The following is a 9,244-nucleotide window of genomic DNA, read 5'->3' on the forward strand; positions in this document are numbered from 1 at the left end:
TTGGTATTATAGATGAGGACACTAAGTTTTGAGTAGAGAGAGGAAAATACATTCAGAACATAGTTTTTTCAACCTCAGTACCTCTGTCCCCTACTATATTGGAAAGACCCATTTTAGTGCTGGTTTTCCGTGTTCAGCACTCTAGTTGACCTGTCGGCCAATCAGCATGCTATCTAGTCTACTTCCTATTTGTATGCATGCAAAAAAATAAAAAATAACAGAAGGTCTTCCACAATTTCTGCTCCAGAGTAGGTACTCAATAAATATCCATCGAGTTAAATCTGTAGATATCAGTTCTAGGTCAGCTTTGGTTTTATTAGCAGCTTACCGAAAAGTTAGTAACTTTTGAAATGAAAAGGAATTTAAATTTATCTAGGCTACCCTAAGGACTCCTAGTGGCATGGTGGGGTAAGTATTGAGTTACTGACTTGAAGTTGGTGGTTCAAATCCATAAGCTGCTCCAAGAGAGAAAGATACAACTCTCGACTCCCATAATGATTTAGTCTCTGAAACCCTATGGCGAAGTTCTACTCTGTCATATAGGGTCGCTGTCAGTCAGAACTGACTTGAAGGCAGTGTGTTTGATTGGTTTGGTTAGTCTACCCCACCACTATGCTTTCCAAATAGACAATTTAAAAAAATTAAATTGGTTTTCCAAAGATGCTTATGCTCAAAGATATTTAGTCTCTAGTTTCTTAAATTACAAAATGGGGCTAACAGTCAAATAATATAACAAGGAGGAGAGTGTTTCATTGGGTAAATCTGTTACACAAGATCTCTTCAGAGTATTGAAAAGCAAGAACATTACTTTGTAGATTAAGGTGAGTCTGACCCAAGCCATGCTATTTGTATTTTCAATGGTCTCATATGCATGTGAAAGTTGGACATTGAATAATGAAGATCGAAGGAGAATCAATGTGCTAGAATTGTGGTGCTGGCAAACACACAAATCTGTTTTGGAAGAAGTAGAGCTAGAGTGCTTTTAGAAGAAAGGATAGCTAGCCTTTGTCTTGCATACTTTCATCATGCTGTCTGGAGAGACCAGTCTCTGCAGAAGGGTGTCATGTTTGGTAGAGAAAAGGGGCAGTGAAAAAGTGAAAGGCCCAAACAGAGATGGAATGACACCTTGGTTGCAACTATGTGCTCAAGCATGGGAACCGTCGTGAGGATGGTGCAGGATGGGGCAGTGTTTCAGTCTGTTGTACTTAGAGTCATTATAGGTCAGAACCACCTGGATGGCAGCTAACAACAACAACAACAACATATAATAAGGCCTTATTAAGAATCTTATTAGAAGCCCCAAATCCACTGACTTGGCAGTTAAGTAATCTGGAAAACAAAGGCTGCATTCCTATGTGGTTGATATTTAGGGAGCCATGCGCAACTTCATCCTCACTGCCATGGAGTTGATTATGACTCATAGCAACCTTTTAGGGCAGGCTAGAACTGCCCTGTGGGTTTCCGTGACTGCAGCTCTTTATGGGAGTAGAAAGCCTCATTTTTCTACTGTGAAGCTAACCTTCCAATTAGTTACCCAATTTGTAACCCGCTATACCACGACACTTTATTGGCATAGCCAAGTAAATTAGTGGTGATGTTCTAAATTTGGTCTTATCACTAAAGATCAAAGACGATCATTGTTATGTGGCTAGAAGTTCTCATTAGTGTTTACTATTGTTTTGTTGTACATCTTTGGGAAGTGACCTAATTGATTGACACCTCAGCTTATTACTGAAATGAAGCCATTGATACCTTCCTCATAAATGAATTGTGAAGACTATAAGCCCAAGAGGCTGATAAAAGAAGGAAAGATTTCCCCCTTACACCTTTTCAGGAAAGAATGAGGTACCATCAGGAGGGGTTAACAGAAAGTAGACACTCTTCCCAGTATTTTCATAAGCAAAGGGAAGATATGTTTTATACTCTCAAGCCAAAGACAGGTGATAGTTGTTCACATTTTAATTTTCTCGATGATTAAGAGATTCTAATCTTTCATGATTAAGATATACCATGAAAAAGAAACTGAGTCCTTTCGCATTTGAATCAACCTCTCCTTTAAACCATCTAAATGCAAAAGAACTCAGAGCTCAGTCTTCAGCCACTTATCCATGCAAACATTGTAGTGGATGAACTCCATAATCTCCAGGCAACCCTACTCACTGCCGCCTTTCCTTTGCCAAGGTGTGCGGTTGTAACCCGAAAACTCCTTGGGACGAATTGCACTGATATTACATAGCATGGATAAAGTGGACAGGTTGAAAGGTGATGACAGGGAGGGGCTCTAGAGGGGAAATTCATTGTCTTGGTGCCTGTGTAAATCAGCTTTTCAATGGATTATGATAGTGATGGGGGTGGAAAAGCAAAAGATATGGAGGGTTTATCTTGGGGGGTGCGTGGGATGTGGGTGGTGACTTGCTTTTCTAATAACTCAACTGATATGACTGGAATTGTCCTAGTCTGATTTCATTATTTTGGAAAGATTTGGAATTGACAGTGAAGGCTGGAATGATTGAAACAAGACAAATATGATTAAGGGAATAAAATATTTTTTATTTGTGATTTTTATTATCCAGTGACAATAAATTAAATAAAAATCACTTCATCATGATGATTTCTTTTGTTTTGTTTTTTCCCCAAGAAATTATTTTATTGGGGGCTCTTACAGCTCTTATAACAATCCATATGATGATGATTTCTTAAACATGCATCTGTTTATGAAAATTCAACATCAGACTACATAAATAGATTTACTTCCTCTCCCACCCCTATTCTCCAAAGATAGCACCCAACATCAAATAACAGACACAAAAATATATATTACACAAAAGTATCTATCTCCTGGCAGAACTGTCTTTTACAATCTGTGCACAAGCAAGTTTGTGGAATTGTTAAGAGGATCTATGGTTCTAGCTTTTATTTACATAACTTAGGACTAGCTTTCGGAGTGGCTGACGCATAGCATAGCACATAACAGGAGTTTTCCAGGGATAGAGTCCTCGGAATTATCTTCCATCCATTATCCATGGGCTTGTTCTGAGTACTGCCTTCCTTACAAGCAATCACCCCCTGCCTTCACTCCTTTGCTGACATCCTAGAGACGAAAAATTGACTGTCAAAAGGAAGGGTGCTGTTCTCTTCTCTTTGCCTCCTTCATTCTGAAACTCTGACCTGTTGTATCTCAATAGACTGAAACCCACAGACAGCAGAAGGAGTTCTGAACAAAGTGTTAGGCAGTTCCCCAGGGCTGGTGGAGCTAGAGTCACTTTACACTGAGCCTCCATTGTTTTCAAATTGGGAAATTTTCTTCTTGATCATCTTTCTCTCCCTGGCTCTTCGATTCTGAAACTATATTTTTACCTGAAATACACATGACTTAATGGGTATAACAACTGGATATTGTTAGCATATTGCTTATAAGATTGTATAGGGACATTTACAAAATTATTTTTTCCATGTATCACTTCATTTGAGTCTCATATAGGCTTTTCCTTGAAGAAGACTAATTTACAAGATGTTTAAAAAGATGAGAGTCAACCCAGGATTGATGAACCTATAAAGACAGCAAGTAGAATAAAGGTTTCAAGGGGAGGGGATACAGTGGTGGTGGGGTGGGGGTGGTGGTAAAAGGGAGACGATGTCAAGGAGAAAAAGAATGTCTGGAAACTGATTGTGGTGGCAATTGTACAATTCTCCTTGACATGATTGAACTATAGTATGATATGGATTTGGAATTGACAATGAAGTTTGGAATGATTGATACAAGACAAATATAATTAAGGGATAAAAATGGTGCCAAGTAATAAAAAGTTAAAAAAATAAAATCAAAAGATGATAACCAGAGATGAATATATTGCACAAGATGAAACTGAGATACAATCTAGGGCTTCAGATTCTAAATGAAATGCTCTTTTGTATTATATCTCACCTACTATCTCTTTAGCACTCGTAGAAGTTAGTAATAGAATGACAGATGCTTAAGAGTAATAAGAATGTAGGGATTTAAATTGAACAGGTGACTATAGTTAGTTGTTAAAAAGAGCTTCTAGTAGTAAAGCCAATGGAAACCAGAACTGGGTGAGCAAGAGTAATGAAATATTATTTATCTCCTACCAGAGATAAAGATCAAAATGACATCAATGTGCTTTTACACTTGATTGAATTGCAAGGTGCTTGGGGTGATGAAAAATATAAAGGAACGTTAAACTTTAGGGCTCTGATTCCAGGATTACTCATAGACTTAAAGAACATTTGGAAGTTATGTAATGTCAAAGTCTGGATGAATGGAAACCATCGACCCTTGCTTGCCTTGGGTTAATATGCATTTAGTATCCACAGTGAGCTCAATTTGGAACAGGCATCATATGAGTATGTAGATGGAATACATTTAAATTTCCTACACTTAATGAAAAAAAAAAACCCCTTGGTTCAGGTAATAATATTGGTATTCCATTTCACATGTAGATTGTGGCTATTTGGGGAGCCAGATAAAGGTTTTGACTTGATGGATCAATTCCTTTGGAGTTGTAATCTTCCTCCACCTCCTATGTTCCTCATCGCTTGTGATGCCCATTACAGCACAACCAATGACTCTAAGATAGGACATCCAGGGGGATGAATGTGGGTGTTAGAAAAACTTAGAATGTATACTTTGTTTTGCTTACAACTGCTCCTACCAAAAACCTCAGCCGAGTTAACTGAGTATGTAAGACACATTAGATATGATTCTGATGTACCTGTCTCTCAGAAAGGCCTAGGTTGACTGCTAGCTTTGATTTCCTTCGAATGGTGGTGTATCTATTGCAGTGGAATTCCTTCTCCAGCTCCAACCTTTGAAGATCTGTGTAAACAACACGATGCTTTTCTTTTGTCCTGGTTTTTCCTATTAGGGGAAAATGAAATGTATTTAATATTATTCTGTTTTTTTAGAGATTGTTTTGATTGAAGGAATCATAGTCAATTTTCCTATCCACATATCTTACTTTAAAATATAAAGTAAGTACATTTTTAGTCAACCATGTCATACGTTCATTAAGTAATTTGTCATCTGTGGCTCTGATATGTACTTATATGCATAAAACCAGCATCCCTCTAAATATTTTTTTAAAATTTCAGTCAAATCACAATAACTTCACTATTGACCTACTGTTATACCAAAACATTTTAAAGCAAACATGTAATTCACGATTTTCACTTCTTTTTAACTGATATGAGAACACCATTACATTACAACTTCCATTGTACACACACTTTCCTTTACATTTTATGAAGTTTGTCCATTTATCCTGCTTCCTACTCAATTTCTATGTGCCATTTTGAATTATACAGTTATATCTTGTCTTCATTTTACAGATAAGGAAACTGAGGCTCACTGTAGGTAAATGTCTTTGTGTTGGTAAAGCTGAGGCATGGTCACCCAAACATGTACCTTTTGACTGACTCCCAATACAGTGTGCTAAGTAGCACCCGTATTTTAAACATGCTGGAAAATATAAGTGGTCCAAGTGCGACAAACTATTCTGTGATTTTGATATTAATAGTTAAATATGCATCCTAGAGATAATTTGTTTGAAATGTGATAAAATAGAAAAGAAAACAGTTGTCCTTTAGCAGATTCTGTTCTAGAATACCTCTATTACCTATTGGAAAAAATAGTTCCGCTTATTTGTGTGTGAGTCTTAAAATAAACATTTTCCCCAAGTGAATGAAGAATGAGGGAATGAGAGAGTGTTGACTTAAGGAGAATATGCGAATATTACATGCCCTTTCAAAGGATATCCAAATATTTACTTTGTATTACAACATTTAACTAATTTCTTATGCTCTCCTTCAAATTCCTCCTTTCAAATGTTCTAAAGGTGATTAGGAAGTTTCCCCTTCTCTTACATTTCTCTAACCTCCTCCAGGGTCTTCCTCCTGTTCTGATGGCTTTGGTAAATTTCTTCTGATCTTCCCTTGTTGTTTTTTTTAAAAATTATTTTATTGAGGGCGTGTACAATTCCCATCACAGTCCATACATCCATCCATTGTGTCAAGCACATATGTACATTTGTTGCCCTCATCAATCTCAAAACACCTGCCTTCCACTTTAGCCCTTAATATCATTTTCTCACTTCCCCCTCCCTCTCTCTCCCCCCTCCCCCATGAACCCTTCATAATTCATAAATTATTATAGTTTTGTCATAAGTTACACTGTCCAACGTCTCCCTCCTCCCTCTTCTCTCCTGTCCATCCCCCAGGGAGGAGGCCATACCTAGATTCTTGTAATTGGTTCCCCTCTTCCACCCCATATTCCCTCCACCCTCCAGGCATCGCCCCTCTCACCACTGGTCCTGAAGGAGTCATCCATCCTGGATTCCCTGTGTTTCAAGTTGCCCTTGTTGTTTTTGATGTGAGGGTTTTGGGGACAGGTCTGTAGGATAAAGGCTTCTTTAAAGTAGCTCCCTAAACTCCATTGAGGTGTTAAGATGCAACTCAAGCCTAACAAAGGAGATACACAGCCTCTGATTCCTGCACCCTCTTTACATTCAGGAACACCACCCAATTGGTTTGGAATTTACAAGCGCTAAACAAATGCCAGACACCCTTTCATTTGCAGGACAAAAAGAAAAGGAGCATGAATGAATGAAGAAACAAGTTCTAAGTGAGGGGTGTATTTGAGCTTTAAACGGAATGGCCCAATGGTGCAAAGACTAATCAGTGAAATAAAAATGTTCCCCCTGAAAATGAAATGATGAGCTTCAGTCAATTAACCCGGCTCGAAGGTTTAATGTTTGCACTGGTTTTCTGAAAGAAAACAGAAATCTAGGAAACCAACTATCTGGCTTTTGGTATGTCACATAGACAAAATGTATATAATTTGGGTCAAATGACAACTTTGAGATCTAATTTATTTCCCAAACCTCAGATCTTGGGACCAAATTACATCTTTGGAGAGATGTTTCCTAGAACCCTTCCTAAGCCCCAAAGTGGCTGAATGCTTAGATCCCAAATTAATGTAGAATTCAACAGGTAAATTCTGTATTCTGTTTCCTTCTCTTTGATAGTCAAGTAAATACAAGGAGACTTTAAGGGCTCTGGAAAGATTATGGTCCTTCATCACTCTCCTTGGTCATAAATTCCACTCTTGCAGTTTCTTTAAGGTCAATGAAGGCAAGACCAGAACTCATGAAAACCCTTTCCGGCAATATAAGCCCCCTGAAGAAAGGAGGGCTGAGGAAGAGCCCGGCTGCACATCAAAGCCATCCAAGGTGTTAAAAAGGCTCTCTTGCCTCATTCTGACAGATAAGACCTCAAACCCCCAAAGATGTGGCTCAGGCAAAAATATTGAGTGTATGTTTTATAAAAAGAAACGAATGCAAATTTCCTAGTCTTCTCCTTATGTCTTTCCCCAACCCTCACTCTCCCCTCATTGCCTGTCCTGCTTAAACAATGAAACTGGATTGAACAGGCTTTAGACATTTTGTGGTAAACGCAATGTTCATATTCCTATACTCAAGCATTGCTTTAATTTAAAAAAATTTAACCGGTTTCATTGACATATAATTCATGTGCCACACAATTCGATGGTTGTGTGATCATCACCACAATCGATTTTAGAACATTATCTTCATCCTTGTGCCCATTATTATTAGCTCTTGTACCTGCTATTATTAACCCCCCAACCTCCCATTCCCAAGACCTAAGAAAACTATTAATCTACTCCGAGCTTCACTTTCATTGTTCAAGCTAGTCTCTTCTCCCAGAGGACCTGACACTTCCAAAGGCGATGGACATCGCTAAACTTCAGCCTGTTGAAATGGGCCGCATTACATGGACTTATGTCTCCGAAAGACTACTTGGACACGATTGGGAGTTAGTTTAAGAAAGTAGCAAAGGGCTGTTCTCTTTATCTGTGGTGGGGATTTTATTGCCTGTACCAACAAAGAGCTAGGCAAACTCCTCACCTCAAAATGGATCCTTCCTATGGCCCCAGAGATAGAGCCCCACAGAACTTCCAGGAAAATGTCGTCATATTTGATGACACGCTATCACCTGACATAAAATTAAAATAATGCTCACTCAAGACACTGGCTGAAGAAGTGGTGTTAAACAGAAAAACACCTCCAAACCTAGGGCTTGTGATGATAATGACAATGGGGACAAAGATGATGAAAGCAAATTTTCAAGGAGGACCGTGCAGTTGGCCCCACCATGATGATTTTTAATTTTATGGTAACATTTCATTGCTTTTAGCTAAAAATGAATCAAAAGACAGTTTCAAATAGTTCAGTGAAATGATCAAACTCAGAGGAGGCAATTGATAGACCTCAAGAGCCATTGATCAATTGATTTTATCGAGTGCCCTATGTGAATAAAGTCTTTTAAGGATCCCTTCCTGGGCGTTTTGTCCCAGGGACTTCATCAGAGTCACATTCACATCCTCCTCTTACATTCTTTCCCACTCCTAACTAGAAAACCTCTCTCAAGCTAGCTCCGTTACCACCTTACCGATATTCATTTGTGGCCCAAACTCCAGACAAGAGAAAAGATGAAAAATAACACCTAGCTATAATGCACTGAAAATATTTAGAGTATGAAAATACTATTTTTTTTCACAGAGGTTTTTCTAGCAGAATCCTATTAAGATAGTCTTTAAAGTGAGTTGTGTATTAGAATAGACCATGTAGATCACTAAGAGGTGATAATCTTTCCCTTTTCATTCTAAGGAACCATAATTCATTCTGTGTTTTGTACCCTTTCTTTCATTAGAAAATCGTATGCCGTGACAGTCCTTCACTATGACCGGTTTTCTAATTTTTAAAAATACATCTATGTTTTTCTTTAACTTAAGGCTATTTGAAACATTATTCAGTAATAGAAAGAGCTTTCATTTGGCTATCTTAACTTGGCAGAGTTACATTCACTTTGCAGTTCATCTATGTTGCTCTCAAACTGTGTGTTGTCCCACCATACTACAGAGTGATGTGGAAAATTTAGAAGGATTGAATGCATTTATTTATTTAGCAAACATGTGAGCACATACCATGTGCTAAGCATATAAATGGGTGCATTTTGGTAGGAAGTGGTCCATTGAGGCAATCATCTTAATTTTCATTTTGTGGGGTTCATGATCTGAGGTTCCTGGGAGGACTTCATGACTCCTGTTTATGAAGAACTTGAGTGTGCCCCAGCAAGTGTGCTTGTGTGCATTTTTCTGGGAGGGCCCACAATTTCATCATATTCTTACATTTCTGATAAATGTATG

General features: G+C 38.2%; 1 pseudogene; it reads left to right on the plus strand.

The window, feature by feature from the left end:
* The first annotated feature begins 7,765 nt into the window (after nt 1-7,765).
* Nucleotides 7,766-9,244, plus strand: part of LOC101650715 — a 24,772-nt pseudogene continuing 23,293 nt past the window's right edge.

This window comes from Echinops telfairi, unplaced genomic scaffold (genome assembly GCF_000313985.2).
Source record: "Echinops telfairi isolate 266 unplaced genomic scaffold, ASM31398v2 ScPeMD7_34;HRSCAF=130, whole genome shotgun sequence".
NCBI lineage: Eukaryota > Metazoa > Chordata > Mammalia > Afrosoricida > Tenrecidae > Echinops > Echinops telfairi.